This window comes from Vipera ursinii (genome assembly GCF_947247035.1).
Source record: "Vipera ursinii genome assembly, chromosome: 6".
Taxonomy (NCBI): Eukaryota; Metazoa; Chordata; class Lepidosauria; order Squamata; family Viperidae; genus Vipera; species Vipera ursinii.
Genome location: NC_139515.1, coordinates 64,970,277 through 64,987,092, shown reverse-complemented (window position 1 = coordinate 64,987,092; position 16,816 = coordinate 64,970,277). Strand labels below are relative to the sequence as shown.

Below are 16,816 nucleotides of genomic sequence, written 5' to 3'. Positions count from 1 at the left end.
TTTACTTGCATTTTTACATGCTTTCGAACTGCTAGGTTGGCAGAAGCTGGGACGAGTAACAGGCGCTCACTCTGTTACGCAGCACTCGGGATTCGACCCGCCAAACTGCCAACCTTCTGATCGACAAGCGTCCTAACCCACTGAGCCACTGCATCCCGTGTGTGTGTGTGTGTGTGTGTGTGTGTGTATACCATTATGGAAATCTCCAATTTTAATATTATAATTTTATTGTTAAGATCTTGGGTTTTTTTCAAATGTTCAGTAATTCCTCTTTGGCTGTATATCTACTGAAATGCATCATGCAGCTCTTTCAGTCTGAAACTGAAAAGATAAATACTAGGGTTAAATACAAAGAGTGTCATTGAATTAAGTCTGATTACCATGGAATAAACATGGTTAGAGTCTTGCTTTTTTATGACAATTGGTCAGAAGATGACATAATCTGCTTCAGTTCTTGACCCCCTTGAATTAGTGGCAGTGAAAAAAAATCAATAATTTATAAGGAAAACTGGGGAAATGTAGAAGAGCTTTGGGTCACCACCATCATCCATGTTAATGTGCTATCCTTTAGTGTTTAAGAAACGTATGCCAATATAAATTCCACCATCTCAAACGCCAGCATCTGTTCTGCCTCAATAACAAGGTTTTGGCAACTGGTGCTGTCCTTACTGTTTTGATGCAGAACTTAAGAAAAGCAATTGATGGATTCTCTTGGCTTCATTTTCTCTTCCACTGAATATCACCTGCCAACAGTTAAAATAAGTAGTTGCTCTCCCTGACATGGGACAGGGCCAAGGACTGCAGGCAAGACCTTGGACAGAGTTTTAGTGATTTTTCAAGTTGCTTAGGTAATAGGTCACAGGTAAAGAGGTCTACAGCCCTGGGACTTGAGCTATCTCTGAACACAATCTGGTACCTTTTGAAAAAATCATTAAACCCTTGTCTAAAATTAGCTCATCAACACATCACTGGGAGATATGGAGGATGGACACAGGGTGAAGTGAAAGGCAGCACTCTCAGCATGTCATGTACTATAACAGTCTTCCCCAATTTAATGTCCTTCAGATGGATTGAGACTATAGTTCCCAGAATTTCCTAAGTACATGGTATTGTTTTCTTGTATTGGATTGCTGGCAACTGGGATCTCAAGACATCTGAAGAGTGCCACATTTGTGAAAATGTGAAATAAAATAATGTGACTCATGCATCTATTTATAATCTGGTGTCCTATTTTATAACTACTTTAAAAATACAAATATACATACAGAGCACTAATACATCACTGAAATTAATCCATTTTAAAATTTTGGGGAACGGTGTAGCAATTATGAAGGCTGGGGGATATGGCAGAGATCATGTAGACAAAATACAGAAGTGCACTCCAAACAATACCATATTTTCTAAAGGAGGAGGAGGAGGAGGAGGAGGAGGAGGGGGGGGGAGGGGGAGGGAGGGAGGGAGGGAGGGAGGAAGGAAGGAAGGAAGGAAGGAAGGAAGGAAGGAAGGAAGGAAGGAAGGAAGGAAGGATCAACAATCTCAGGTATACTTCGTCAGCATAGCTGAGGAATTCTGGGAGTTGAAGACCTAACACAATTGGTGGGTGCCAGTTTAGAGGAAGGCTGGTATAAGAATATATTAATCAGGATGTTGAAAAAAATTCACATTCAAAGTCCTGCATATTTATCCAGCTTGGCCTCTAACACTCCAAATGTGCTTAGTGCAGTTACAAATATTTTCAGCACTTTGGCTTTTAAAAAAGGGTACAGAAAGATACAAAAATAGTCTTAAAGATAATAGAATGCAATCAACTTACAGGGAATTGAAAAAGATAATGGACAACTGTATGATAAATAATATATGAATAGTAATGAAGTCTCCTACATATGGAAGCAACAGAAGATTGTTCCTCACTTCTTCATTTATTACTTGCCAAATCCAATTTTACATTGCCATGGGTAACTATTCATTTAAACCTTAAGTCAGTTATTTAAAACAGAAATTGTTCTCTTCTACATATTCTTGTTTCTATTGCATTAATCTTTACATCTGTGTTTAATAGAGATTTGCACCACTGAACAGCTCACCATCTGCTCATTTTTTCATTCATGAGTGAACAGAGAAAATGCCTCATCCATGAATTAAAGTGTTATGTCAATCTCTTCTTTCAGACCCCTTGATACAGTCCACTTTAAAAGATAACAATTGTGGGTTTTAGTCTAAGCGTGTTTTGGTTTTAAATAACAATGCAAAAATAACTCAGTGGAGATAGGGTAGGGGAATATTAAGCAATATTTGACTCAAATTAAAAAGTTTGAATTTGATTTTCATATTCTTTCTATTCATCTACAATTCAAGGTGAATTTTTAGGAGTTTGTCATATGATAAGAACCTAGACAAGAAGGCAGAGTCATAATTAACATTTCTCCAGAATTCTGGCAAATATAATAAACAAAAGCAGCAGTCAAAGTCCACCATAAATGCTCAAAAATGCCCCATAACAGTGTTTCCCATTGATTTTCCTTGCAGTGTTAAAAGTTCACAGCTATATGTTGTGGTTATCCCCAAAGCATATATCACAATGCAATAGTCCATCATAAAAAATATCTTAACCATATAAAAGCTGCCATTAGTCCAAAGCAGCTGTTTAGTTTATGTTGCTTGTTCTTTCCCTACATGATTTTGTCCTGTTAGCCTGGCTTCTTTCCTTCTTTGCACAATGCAAACTATAGAATTGGCTTCCATCAGGGGTGGGAATGATCTGAGATTTAGATAACTTTAAAAATAGACTGGATATGTAGTAGACTGAGTTAACAATGGTTACTAATTTTGTTGGCTTTGCAACTCAAGAATCATCAGCCACGTTTAAATATCAGCTATTCAGGAGCAAAAATGAAAAGCCAGTATCACCCTTCTGTTCATGTTTATTAGTTTCTGGATATATCTGTTTAACACAGAATACTCAACTTCTGTAATATGTGACACTGCTTAAGGAATACACAATTGTGATGATATTACAGAGTCTTTGTCTCTGTAATACAGATAACAATTTGCTAAAATACATGAATGAAGTGTAGAGCTTCAAAAGACTACATGGGAGGAAATTCTTAGGTTTTCAGAATGTTAAGCCTCACGGATTCCTCACTTCACCCATCTTTGCCACCAGAGAAGCTGAGATACTGAGAGGATTTAGTGAAGGATAGGACCACCCATGTCTGTTGTTTGAGTTCTTGGAGAAAAAAACTAGACTTGAAATGAGATTCATATTCATGAATAAAATAAATCAAGCTTTGGGACTGAGGTTGTGTAATAACAGAAATAATGAGGGGTAACTCCCCATCCTACCATCTGAGCAAATTCATTCTCCTCTTAGTTTTAGGCAGAGGTTTTGTAGACTATTTCCTTTTTATGTGGCAGTAAAAACTGAATAAAGACCAGTGTTTCACGAGCTAGTAATCTCTGTGACCACTTGGAGAGGGGTGAAAGAGGAACAAAAAAGGTGAAGTGATCAAGTTAAGCATCCTACATCATGAGACAAAATAAATCAGAGTCATGCCCCACTTGACTCTGTTCACTTGACATTCTATTCCATGCTATGGTTTGCTAGGTTACTAAAAAGCTATCATTAAAGGGGTAAATTAAACATACAAAATTATTCTTTCTTCTATTTTCCCTAAAAATACAGGTGGTCTTCAAGTTATGAACAGTAATTTATCAACCTTTCAAAGTTACAGCAGCCTCAAGGGTGCATTTCTGTCGTAGTACATCATGCCTACGCACAGACACTGTGGTGGACTACATTTTGGGTGTTTGCCAACTAACTTGTATTTACAACCAGTTGCCAAGTTCTCCACGAACATGTGATCACCATGTGCAATCTTCTCTTCCAGCTTCCTCAGTAAGTCAATGGGGAAGATGGCAGGGAAGTTTGGCCTATGGAGGGGACAACAGGCAGCTGAAATCTTTCAATAGGCTGCAAGAACGGAGCTGAAATCATCAGAAGGTGAGCATTTCTGTCACCAACTGAAGGATCTGCCCTTGTGGTCAGATCTGCCCTTGTGGGCATCTTGCTTAATGTTCATTTCACTCAACTATCAAGATTCCATTCCCAACTGTGGTAGGAATTGAGGACTATCTGTTCTTCCCAATGTTCCCCATATGCATCGACAAGCTAACAAAATTTCCACAATACTGTTTTCATCTTGTCTTTTCTGTGAGAGGCTGGTGGGAAGAGTGGGAGAGGATATTTTTAAAATCCCAAATTGCCTATAAATAACTTAATAAATAAACAAATATTTTGAAACAGGTCTCTGCTGAATATAAAGAAGCTGAATGTCTCCTAAAAGATTAAAAGGCACTACACATGAATGTATTAAAGAAATAAATCCTTCTTCCTCATCCCAAAATAGAACCAGATAAGGAAACTGACCCATTGCATAGTATAGCTTGCTTTTCAGTTTTTCAGCAAAAGGAGGGTAGGTAAAAGTCATAAAGAAGCTTGAGGAAGGTCACCAGAAAAGGCAGGCTGAATTTGTGTAAGATAAAGAACTGTTAGACTACAAGGGTGAACAGTTCTAAGATGGTTAAAGCACTTTAAAAGATCAAACATTTCCTGCAAAACAGATTGATTCTTCATATGTACTTTGCCCCACAAAATTATTTTTCAAAATCAGCCACGTTGTCAATGTAAAGCAACTAGGTTGCAAATCAATAAAACAACAAAAATATATTTGTGGAATAGTATTAAATTATGGAATACCTTGCCTTTAAGATGTCATTCCAGCAAAACTTTACTTTCAGAAGGTGGTTAATTTTATAGGTTTTCTAGCAATACCTTTATTGCAAAGGCAATAAGAATAATTAAAAGAAACTTCTGAGGTCATCAAATCATTGCTTTTGAGGTTAAGTAACTCATCAATTTGGCACCAATCCTGCTATGGATTGGTGGTTTAATTGTTTCCTATACTTTTCTCTTCTCCTTTTATAGCCTCACTCAAAGATCATTTTCCAAAGCCTAATCTCTTTCTGAAACCATAGGAAATTTGGCTATTGATTTCAGTGGAAAAATCTCACCCTGAGAGAATTAAAGCACTAGTCCTTCAGCTAAGAAACAAGAAGCAATATTAGCCACTATTTTCTAGGACAAGACTAGTGCAAGCAGGAACAATGAAGAAACAATGAAGCTGCAGTCCTTGAAACTCATCCTATAAATTTAGAAGATGTATCCACAGTGGAAAGCCACTTCTGAAAAAACCTTGCAAAGAAAATTTCAGGAACTTGCCAAGACAGTCACCAGGAATATAAAAACTGACTTGAAAGCACAAAAAGAAAAGGAAAAAATCCACAATGCACAATCAAGCAGGACATTTTATCTTGTTTGTACTAGTGTACTCTGAGGGGACAAAAATCCAGATATAAGCCCTTAATAAATGAGTAAGGTACTGTACTAATGTTTTAAAGCAGAAGTGAATGACATGACACATTTATGACCTGTAAAGAAATACGATTCAAGTGCCAATGTTTTACAGGCTTCCCAATTTTAATCAAGGTTAAGTTTGTCTTCTTTAGACTACATTTCCAGTATTCTTTTCAAAAGATATGGCATTGAAGAGTGATTTTGTTTGCTTGTTAAACTTATATCTGGGCTGATTTTTGTTAGGTGAAGGACAAAATTAAATTTCTTATACAGATCCTGATTGAATCTTACTTAAGTATGGACAAAACAAAATCTCCCAGCAATAGAGCTTATAGATCAGGACTGGCCACAAGGTACAGAAAGATCTCACCTTCAGCACAAAGAGATAGCTAGAGTCTTAAGACTCTGCCATTGCTGTGACCTCCAGCTTCATTACCACTCTTTAATGATGGGGTTGTTTTGGTACATGTTTTTGTGACTGCACATGTATGGCTGATATTTTTGACCTGCCCATGAGAATATGCAGAATTGTTTATGAAACTCTATGTGACCCTCTTTCAATTACCATGAACTTTATAAAGCCTGGATAGCTTTAGCAAAAAACCGTAACTGATTATCAGCAGTCATTCTATCCCAACACTGTTATGCAAAAACTTTTAGAGCAAATGAGAAATCTTGCATTTGCAGAGGATCTACATCTGGCATTTTTCTCAGACTTCTTGATATTGTTTCACTGGAATGCTATTACCTTATCCACTTTACGTGGGAATCATCTGCTCTTATGGAAGAAGGAATAGCAGACCATGGGGGTAGAATGAAAAGGGGGATGAGTCTAGCAATTCTATGTAGCTACAAGCAAAGTCCAATCTCCCTTGAATGCTGTTGACTCTTTAATTCTAACCAGATGCTGACTGTTGAGAAAATTTCTGTTCATAGGCTTTTAGCAAAAAAATAGGTTAATTGACTTTTCATATGTCTTTTGCACCTGACAGCTCTTCTGAAACCAGCTTTTATTTTGAGAATCAGAACTTCTAAGGTCTTCTTCAGACACCACATTCTGATATTTTTCCACAGGTTGCACAAACTGCAATCTTCTTAAGCCAACCCTTCTGCCTCCATGACCTGTTTTGAGCCTCATATACTTATTCTTTTACATACAACTATTCACACATATTCACATGAAACTGTACGTATGTTGCTGCATAATATTATATAATTATTTGCATTATATGGAGATGGATGGATGGATGGATGGATGGATGGATGGATGGAAGATGGATGGATGGATGGGTGGGTGGCATAGTCTAATAAATATTACTTATAGACCTGCAGATTGTTTTCAGGAAGCCCATCAGAAAGCCATCTCTAGTCCTCAAAAGGAAGCTCTTATTCTTTCCCTCCCCCATCTCCCTCTATTTTTCCAGTAAAAATCTGATTGTGCAGGTGAAGAGAAATTACCTCTTCAAATGCTCACAAGAGAATGAATATAATTATATATAAATTATCCCTACATGTAACACATCAGTAGGATGAAACCACAATCCTTTTCTCTATCATTTGATTTCAATGCATAAAAGGTTCCCCGCACATGCGTGCTAGTCGTTTCCGACTCTAGGGGCCGGTGCTCATCTCCGTTTCAAGCCGAAGAGCCAGCACTTGTCCAAGGACATCTCCGTGGTCATGTGGCCGGCAGGACTACACGCCAAAGGCACACAGAACGCTGTTACCTTCCCACCGTAGTGGTCCCTATTTTTCTACTTGCATTTTTGCGTGCTTTCAAACTGCTAAGTTGGCAGAAGCTGGGACGAGTAACAGGCACTCACTCTGCTACGCAGCACTCGGGATTCAACCCGCCAAACTGCCGACCTTCTGATCGACAAGCTCAGCGTCCTAACCCACTGAGCCACCGCGTCCCTTTTCAATGCATAGCACAATACATTTATAAATGAGTACTGATACTGGTGATGTACCCTTGCCAGTATAACACACCATTATGCTCCTAAGATAATGGTATTGTGGAATGCTTCTGAAAATATAAATTAATAGGGTTGATAGTTAAATAACACAAGAAGCCCTGTGCTGGATTTCTTGCTCCATTCGTCCCAGTAATGTCAAAGTAACACAATACATGGAATGCAGTCATCACATTGAATTCCATTGCGTCCCTTTATCAGCTTTAACGATGGAAGAGAGTAGTGAAGAAATACAAGTGTATGATAACATCATATTACGAATTGTATTTTACAGTTCTGTACTTGATGTTACAAGATAGACAAAGGAGAAACAGCTCTACGAATGTTGTTACTATCCGATCCTACCATACAGTAGCCTTATATTGGATGCTCCTAACTTGTTGACTTTGAGCAAGGGAGGGAAGACAACATCTTGAAGAATGTTAATTTTGCAAGTATAAAATGGAATTCTTTAGCCTGAAGTAGTATTAGCATGACTTCTACAAAAATACTGGACACTATAGCACAGTGATATGTAATTTTGTTGAAATGAATGTTTTAAAACAAGTCAAATTAAGTGCAAGGAACATTTCATTTTTCCAGGATAGAAAAATCAGGTTAGTCACTGACTGTTCACTCAATCACTGTAAATGTACCTATACAATTAGAAATTTATTCTGAACATTGGTTATGCTTTATGCATGCCTTTTAAAAAAATCTTAGTTGCTTCTTCAAAATGAAACATGTGAAAAGACCTCTAAAATGTTGAATGAAGTCAATTAAATTCCTTGCAGAAACTTGTTTGGTGATCTATTTTCAGACTTGGGATCTTGTAGCTCCAGCTTTGCACGATACCTAGATTTTTTTCCTAACTTTTATATACATCTCAGAAAGGCATAAAAGTTATATTGTAAGTGCAACAGTAGTTTATATGGGAGATAAAATTAATATCAGGCTGTGAGCTAGTGCTTCTGTTTTCTTAGATATTCTCCAGAATATGCTATTATAGGCAAAATCATATCCTCTCCCCCACAACAGACGTTTTATAGATCATGTGACTCAATTATCTTTCTATCTATAAATGCATCTAGAGTTGTTGGGATGTGATGAGGTTCACTAAAATACATTTAGCTTGAATATTAGTTTTCTGTTCAAATTACTTTATCAGAAATCTATTATACACATTACCATTTTTATTTTCAGAACAGCAAGGTGATTTCTTTTCTTCCTGTTCCAAGACAACATAGTTACAATCTACTTTTATAGAATAAATTGCTATAAATTAAGTTAGCAGCAGCATAACAGAGAAGTAATAGATCTCTGTCTCTATCGTAGCAACTGACAAGTTTATTCAAATCCAACTTGTCGTATCTATTTTTGAGTTTATTCTGATGCTGATGAAGCTCCATTAATTTTTTTTCTCACTCACAATTTCCTCTTTTTATTCTAAAGCCTCAGGGACAGGAATTTTTTATGATGACATTCTTTTTGATGAATTTAGATAATAGCCCTGAAGGCTAAGCTATACAGCATATTAGGCAGGCTTGTTTATTTTAACAGTAAAACTTTATTTAATTATAAAATAACAAAATTTGATGGTATTTGATGCAATTATATCCATAAGGGCTTACTAATTTAATTTTCAAGTAACATACAGTGGAAATAAAATGTTGATTAAAGACATAAGACTGTATGAACCTTGCCATTTTCAAGCCAAGCCAAGTTTTGAGTTGAAAATATTTTTTTAAAAAAATGATTAAAACATTTTTGTTAAACAAATTGTTAAAGGAAATATGCCCCCCTCCCACTTTAGAGGTTTTGACCAGTGTCCAGAATGTCCAATCACTGGTGGACATACTAGCTGGAAATTGTAGATGTAGCCCTAATACAGTTGGACAACAAATTGTGAAACACCAACCTAAGATAAGTTACCTCTCTTGATTTCATATTATCTGCTGCCGGCGTCAACTCCCCTCCGCCCTGTGCGTTCCCACAGAGAGGGCCTCCTCAGGGTGCCTCTGGTCAGGGAATGCCGACTGGTGGCCCCCAGGGGGAGGGCCTTCTCTGTGGGCGCTCCGGCATTATGGAACCAACTGCCGGTGGAGCTCCAGATGACATCAGACCTCCGAACCTTCCGTCGCGGCCTGAAGACCCACTTATTTGAATTAGCTGGTCTGGCCTGATGGGGGATTATGGGTTTTTAAATTGTTGTTTTTAGTATTGTATTATTGTTTTTTAACTGGGCACTGGTTTAATCTCCTTTTAACTTTTGTATCGTTATTTATATATGCCCTGTGAACCGCCCTGAGTCCCTAGGGAGAAGGGCGGTATACAAATCAAATAAAACCTAAACCTAAACCTAAACCTTGCAGTCAGGCATATATGAAGCAGGGAAATAAACTGCAGCACAATATGAGCTACTATTTGGATTGTTTGTTGTTTTGGATATGATTGGGAAGAGGTGATCCAGAAAGCCAAGGAGAATTAATACAGTTCTGTCTGCAATCCCATTAAAGCAGACATGTTAAACTCGCAATGTCACATGATGTCGCGTAATATATTGGAACTTTTTCCCCATTGCTAGCAATGGGGTGGGCATGGTTTCCTCGTGATGTGTCCAGCCCGTGGGCCGGCACTTTGACACCCCTGGATTAAAGCATTTACATCTGTTTCCAGATCAAACAGATATACAAGCCTGATACACACATGGCTGCTTTAATGAGTGGCAGATAGGTTCTTTGTTCATATTCCTGGATATCTTAAAACATCTCTTTCCAATCTAAAGCCTTGTATAGCTCTGACAATAAGCACAACCCTGCTAATAAAACTTTTAATGTTAGTGCTGATATTATTAAGTACAGTAGTGATTAACCAAAGGACTAATTGGAAGGCAGCCACACATTAACTCTAAGGCCATACCTGATTATGTTCTATTCTGGGGAAAGTGAAGAGCAATAATCAGATAGTCCCAGGTTTAAGCATGATAATCAGCACAAGGAATAAATGAGAGAGGAAGCCAAGCAACAGCTGCAGACGTAGTCATGATCAGGAGTCAGGCTTAAAGCATGTTCAGCAGATGGTTAATCAACAACTGTGTGGTTCTCACCAAGTCTGGGTTTCTGAGCACAGGATGACAAAAAGGTTATAAACTTTTAGTTGTTTGTTCAGTCAGAGGTATGGCTGTTAATGCTCAAACAAGTCCAATCTAAGATTACCTGGCACATGACTAACCATAGCTGGTCCAAAAAAAAACCAGATTTGCATATTCAGACTTGTGCCATTCAACTTCCTGGACTTCTGCACAACAGCATCATCACTATCTTGGGATTAGGTCTCCATCCATTAGATGGAAAAGATTCTGATTTCAGCTGTATATCTGTCTGCGAATGTCCAGGTTTTCTAGCCATGTTTTTTAGGTATTCAGCCTCAAAATTTCCTCCTTCTCCTCTGAATCCAAACTATTCTTTAATTGTTAAAAATAACCTTCTTTTACTCAAACAGGGGGCCCTCTGTAAAGATACTTTTCCCAAGCAGCCATGAAATACAGAAAGTTTTAAACCCTAAAGAAAACATTAAAATACAGAAACTGTTTGCTACCATCTGGTGCTCATCTGGGTTTTTGTAGCCCGGTTAAGGTATATGTAACATACACATATACATACACACACACAAACACACAAACACACACACACACACACACACACACACAGAGAGAGAGAGAGAGAGAGAGAGAGAGAGAGAGAAGCACAGTTAATATATCTGGGATGTAGGCTTTAGCCAGTGATATCCTACATCTTAATAAAACTATTAATCTTTAAGGTACTAAGAAGCATTTTATTTTAACAATAAAACATTATTGTTCAGATCAGATGGCCCTCTGGTAGTCAGCATCATCATTCATTTTCTTTAAATCCTACCATGAAGACTTATATTCTGGATAATAAAAAGGCTGAATATTTCCAATAAATTGGCCAGAAGGGAACCAAGTAATATTGAATGGTATCATTATATTAAATTATAGCCCAGCTAAAGATTGCATATACCATTATTAGCATTTTGTGTCTCTTTGATATAATTGCTTCAGTTTTCTAGTACAGAATCTGAAAAGTTACTTAAAGAAAACATTTGAAGGAGAAAAACCAATCTCACAGAGACAGAGATGTATACGCAACATGCACCATTCTGAAGCAGAGCTGGTTTATTTTACTGCAATCTTTCAAATTTAATGCAGTCTTTTAGCATTTAGAAGCCTGATCATGCTTTGCAATGATTATATGTTAGAACAACTATGGCATACTGCCATTTGGTAATTTTAATCAGAATTTCAGGCTAAAAGACAAAAAATGGAAAGCTTGGTTAATAGCACCACCAAGGGGACGTATATAGAAGTACAAATTAGTAGTTATGCTTAACCTTCAACAGTGTAAAGTTGCACAAAGAAGGTACTTAGCTGTTTTTTGGGAGGAGGTGGGCACAAACAGAACATTAGTGGGATTTATAATATTTTCACATTTACAAATCTATATATGGGAAGAGATACTTTTGCATTTCTGATTGCTTAACATTTCTTTTTTGTTCCATTCGTTGTCTAAACTGAAGCCTCTGTCTTTGCACATAGACATTTAGCAGACTTTCAAGCTTGCCAAATTAACTGTGTGGCTATTTACTGAGACTCACCAACCAGCAATACTTCAGAATGAGCAAAATGATGCCAGAATTAAGGCACAGAGTTCCCCAGGCAGGAATTTAGGGGACCAAGCTATCCATCTTTGGCTAAAAAGATCTTTGCACTTATTTCTATTACTGACAAATTACAAGCTGATTGTCATATTTCAGAGACCTTATTTAAGGATGAGCTTTTTATTTGGTGTTTGTTAGACAAGTAAGAATCAAAAACTCTTATCAACTGATTGCGCATCCAGATCAAGTATTTCTAATCACATCATTTTTAATTGGACAGTAGGACAAATATTGCTCTAACAAGTTTTCCCTAGCTCCGTGGCGGCGAACCTATGGCACGCATGCCACAAGTGGTATACAGAGCCCTCTCTGTGGGCACGCACCCCATCGGCCCAGTCCTAGCCCTTCAGCTGGTTTTTATAAAACCTTTTCGCTTTAGACCTCTGCCGCCATGGGCAAAAAAAAAAGATTCAATCAATCAATTTCAACTTCTTGCAGGAACAAAAAAGATCTTGCAAAGTTGGAATTGATTGAACTTTTTAGTCCCACCATCTGCCGTTACCACTACAGCCACGCCCACCCAATGGGCCACACCCACCCAATGGGCCACGCCCACCCAATGGGCCACGCCCACACGGCACCCGACGATACATAAGTGAGTTGCAATTTGGGCACTCGGTCTCTAAAAGGTTCGCCATCACTGCCCTAGCTATTTTGAAGACTACTGATTAAGAATAACTAGTACATCTTCTTAAATAAAGATACTTGCTTAACTCTGCCAATTGCTTTTAAAACTGCTTGCAGTTATCTTAAATCCAGTTATAGATTATTAATTCTAAAGACAAACTTACAAGAATGTTAAAATAGCAGGAACACATCAGTAGCTATGAGTAAGTAATTAGCAACATCATATTCACTTAGCAGGCCCTGGGGAAATGGCCATTAGTTACCATCATTATCTTCATGTTATTGATGTGCTTTATAACTTCTTCAGTAGTGTTCTCTTGCACTTTGAAATTTGAATCTTTCTAGATTGGAGTGGTAAATAAATCCCAGTGGAGGGAGGGAGGAAGAGAAAGAGAGAGAGAGATTGTTTCTGACCTATCAGGTAAGATTACGTCAGACCTAGTTTGCTTAAAAATGCAAAATTGAGTATCATTCAGGTATCATACTTAAGCAGATCTTTTAAAAGGATGCTAAGACAAGAGTTCATTATTGCAAACAATTTAAAAAGGATTTTCCCAGTCATGAATTTAAAATTTTAGTAAATGCAATGCCATGGAAGCAAATACAAAGTGATGCACATTCAAGCAAAAGAGCCAAATTTTATATACAGTATACAATAATAAGGCCTAAACATATACATTTCACTGAAGCATCGTAACTCTTGATCCTTTCTTGATCATCATATATAATCAAGAAAGGATCAAGAGTTATGATGCTTCAGTGAAATGTCAACCCTATTTAGTAGCTTCTATATACAAAATTGATATTTGACTGCTATCCATCAACAGTAAAAGGAATGAAAATAAAACTGTAAATTTAGTCATAGCTTCAGAGGAGTTCCGTGATCACACTAAAGATTATTGCCCATAATTCTGTTTGGCATATCTCACAAAGGGTATTGTGGAGTTGGACAAAGTTCTAAAAGGGTAATCAAAATTAGTCTGTCCGAAAGCTACAAATTTAGGACTTTCTAATTTAGGAGACTGCCAAGAAGGGTTATATGTAATACAGTTATACGTAATCCAGCCTTCTTCCTCTCTCACAATATTAGATCCTGATGAGGCATTTCTTTTCATAACACAGTGAAACTGGCTACCATCAGATGGAGCAAGATACTCCATTTAGATAGTTTGAAGAGTTTCAGCAACATAGCTACAGTATTTGTCTCAATGGCTATATCCAGTGCTTTTTTTTGTCAAAGAACGCACTGGAACGGAGTTCTGGCACCTCTTTTTTTTTATAGATTTTCAAGTTTTAAAAGTTTGAAAATTTGATATTTGGTCCACGTGGACTCAAATTGCCCTGTCGAGCATAGCAGGTCGGTGGCAAAATTATTAAAATGGTGCATGCGGGCTGCTTGTGTGTCGAGTCCAAAGCATGCATACTTTGTCCGCATTGCTTGTGATGGCGCTGCTCGGCTTGTGGCACTGCTCAGCTTGTGATTGGTCCTGTGGTCGCACGCTGAATGCTTACTGCAGGCGGCGACCGTTATGTTTCATTACACAACTGACGTGTGTGGGTGTGTGTACAGTGATTGACTAAGTGCGAAAGATAAACAATTTATTTCAAAAAAATAGTGGTGAATTGAAAATCTTTTTTAAAATTTTTAGTGTAAAAGTGTGACCCCGAATTTAAAAATGAAAAACAAAATACTAATTACTTCTCAACCACTGGTCCTGCTAAGAACTGAATATATAATTTTTTAAATAAAAGATTAACAAGATGTGAGTTCTGGCACCTTTTTTTTTACAAAAAAAGCACTGGCTATATCTAATCTCCAGAATCTAAGGCAACATGGTTAAGCACCAGCTACTAAGGAACAACAGTTGACTCAGTCTTCCATCCTTCCGAGGTTGGTAAAAAGAGGAACCAGATTGTTGGGAGCAATATGCTAATTCTATAAACCATTTAAAGAGGGCTGTAAAGCAATGTGAAGCGATATAAAGTCTAAGTGCTATTGCTATTGCTATCTTTCTATACTATTTTTTCTTTTTTTAAAAACCTAGCTATCCATCAGCTCTTGTTTTCTCCAAGTTTTCTTAGATTTCTATCCTAATTTCTTTATGAGATTATGACGTGTTACCCCAAGAGAATACAAAATTGTGGGCCTTGAAAACTAATATAAAATACTTTCATTATGGCAGATGGTTAAAGTGCCTATTTAGTCCCTGTTACTTGTCCCAGCTTCTGCCAACCTAGCAGTTTGAAAGCATGTAAAAATGCAAGTAGAAAAATAGGGACCACTATGGTGGGAAGGTAACAGCGTTCCGTGCGCCTTTGGCGTCTAGTCATGCCGGCCACATGACCACGGAGACATCCTCAGACAAACGCTGGCTCTTCAGCTTTGAAACAGAGATGAGCACTGGCCCTTAGAGTTGGAAACGACTAGCACGCATGTGCAGGGGAACCTTTACCTTTACACAAGAGTAAAAAAATCCTTTGCCCTCAGGAAGTCTTAACCAGTTTGAGAATTCCCACATCAATTTCAATGTGTTAGAAATTACATATTTTTTTTCTACAGTTGTGTTGGTAGACAATATACCGGTAGATTAAAAATTAACCACCACTACCTCGAACTTAAGTTTTATATTTAAATTTTCTTGCTACACATGTGTATGGAGTATGATACCTCTCATTTGATCTGAAGAACAAATGCCATCTTATGACCAAAAGATTCCTAGGCCCTCAAAAATCTTGTATTTTCTTTTTCTTTTAATTTAGATTATGGCCATTCGATCCAATAGTTGAAATATTACGCAGTTTGGACAATTGTCCTCCTAGCTACTTCCATGAGGGAGGGAAGTGGAAGAAAGAAACACTGTGTAGAGCATTTTGAGTTTCTGAAGAAAAAGTTGATATAAATCTAATAAATTCTATGGTAGTATTCCACTAGAGTAGATAGCAAGGGCCCTGCCATTTGTATTCCTGTATGTACAACCAATTTCTTCTATGGCTACCATCTCATTTGATTATTAATTATCTAATTTAACTATACAGGATTATGAAATAACTAATATTGTATATGGAGCTATTTCTTTTCTTCTTTCTTATATCATGGATCTTTGGTTCCAGGCTGGTGGTGCACAATATCCAGCTCTCCCAAGCCTATTTTTGTGGTTAATAAAGTTACTATGTGATCAAGATTTTAATGTGATAAAGTTTGGCCAGTCCCATCTTAAGCTTCATTTTAACCCTATCTTCCCCAGGAATTCTGTAGGTATATTAGGACTATAACTCCCAGAATGTCTATCCATTTAAGAGCTAAAAAATATGAGGGAAGTCCCAAAAGATCTGAAGAATTCAAAGCAAGGAAAATCCATTTTAAAATGCAAACCTTGAATAGTTTGATAGAAATGTCTATGTAAAAGCAGGACAACAAAATCAGTATGCAATGAGAAAGGCAAGGAACTATCTATGAAGTCAATGCAGTCTAAAAGGTCTGTTCATGCTGCTCTATGAACAAATAAAAGCTGCTTGTAACAGACTGTTTTCAATTAGTGGTTAAAACTGAGATGAAAGACATGCCTCTACATCACATAGATCTCTAATTAATAATAATTTTCTTTTTCATGTATTTTTCTCATGTAGGAACGAATAATCAAAATACAGAAACATCATGGTAATGTTATATTGCTAACATAAAGTAGCAGTTGCTGTTCTATCTTACCATGAGAAGTAATGAAGGTAACATAATATAATAAAACACCAAGTTTTTCTTACTTCATCTTCCTCTTTAGCTTTTCTGTTCCTATGTTCAATCTCTTTCTTGAACCTAATTTATCTCTAATTTTCACTACAAATATAGCTGAATTTCATGTGAACAATGTTTTCAAATTTATTTATGTTTCTTACTGCAATAAATGCATGCCAACAGCTGTTCGTTCTGCTAATTTTGCCAAAGCAATTTATAAGGGTGGTTAAGCATTGATCATTTGCAAATCTATTAGTCATCATAATTTTTCCTTTGAGTTTCTTCAAGTAGAAACAATTAAGGAACAAAATAATAACTCAGAAGCAAGTTAAAAAGAAGTAAAACAGGCTCAGT

General features: G+C 37.1%; 1 long non-coding RNA gene across 1 annotated transcript; it reads right to left on the bottom strand.

Annotated features, from left to right (window-relative positions):
* Positions 1 to 210: 210 nt before the first annotated feature.
* On the bottom strand, positions 211 to 16,488 carry LOC310642880. The gene is made up of 5 exons (XR_014492979.1): positions 16,439 to 16,488; positions 14,593 to 14,668; positions 12,996 to 13,069; positions 10,285 to 10,484; positions 211 to 315 (listed from the first exon to the last, which is right to left on the bottom strand). It is a non-coding gene; the product is annotated as an uncharacterized lncRNA (long non-coding RNA).
* Between the last annotated feature and the right edge of the window lie 328 nt (positions 16,489 to 16,816).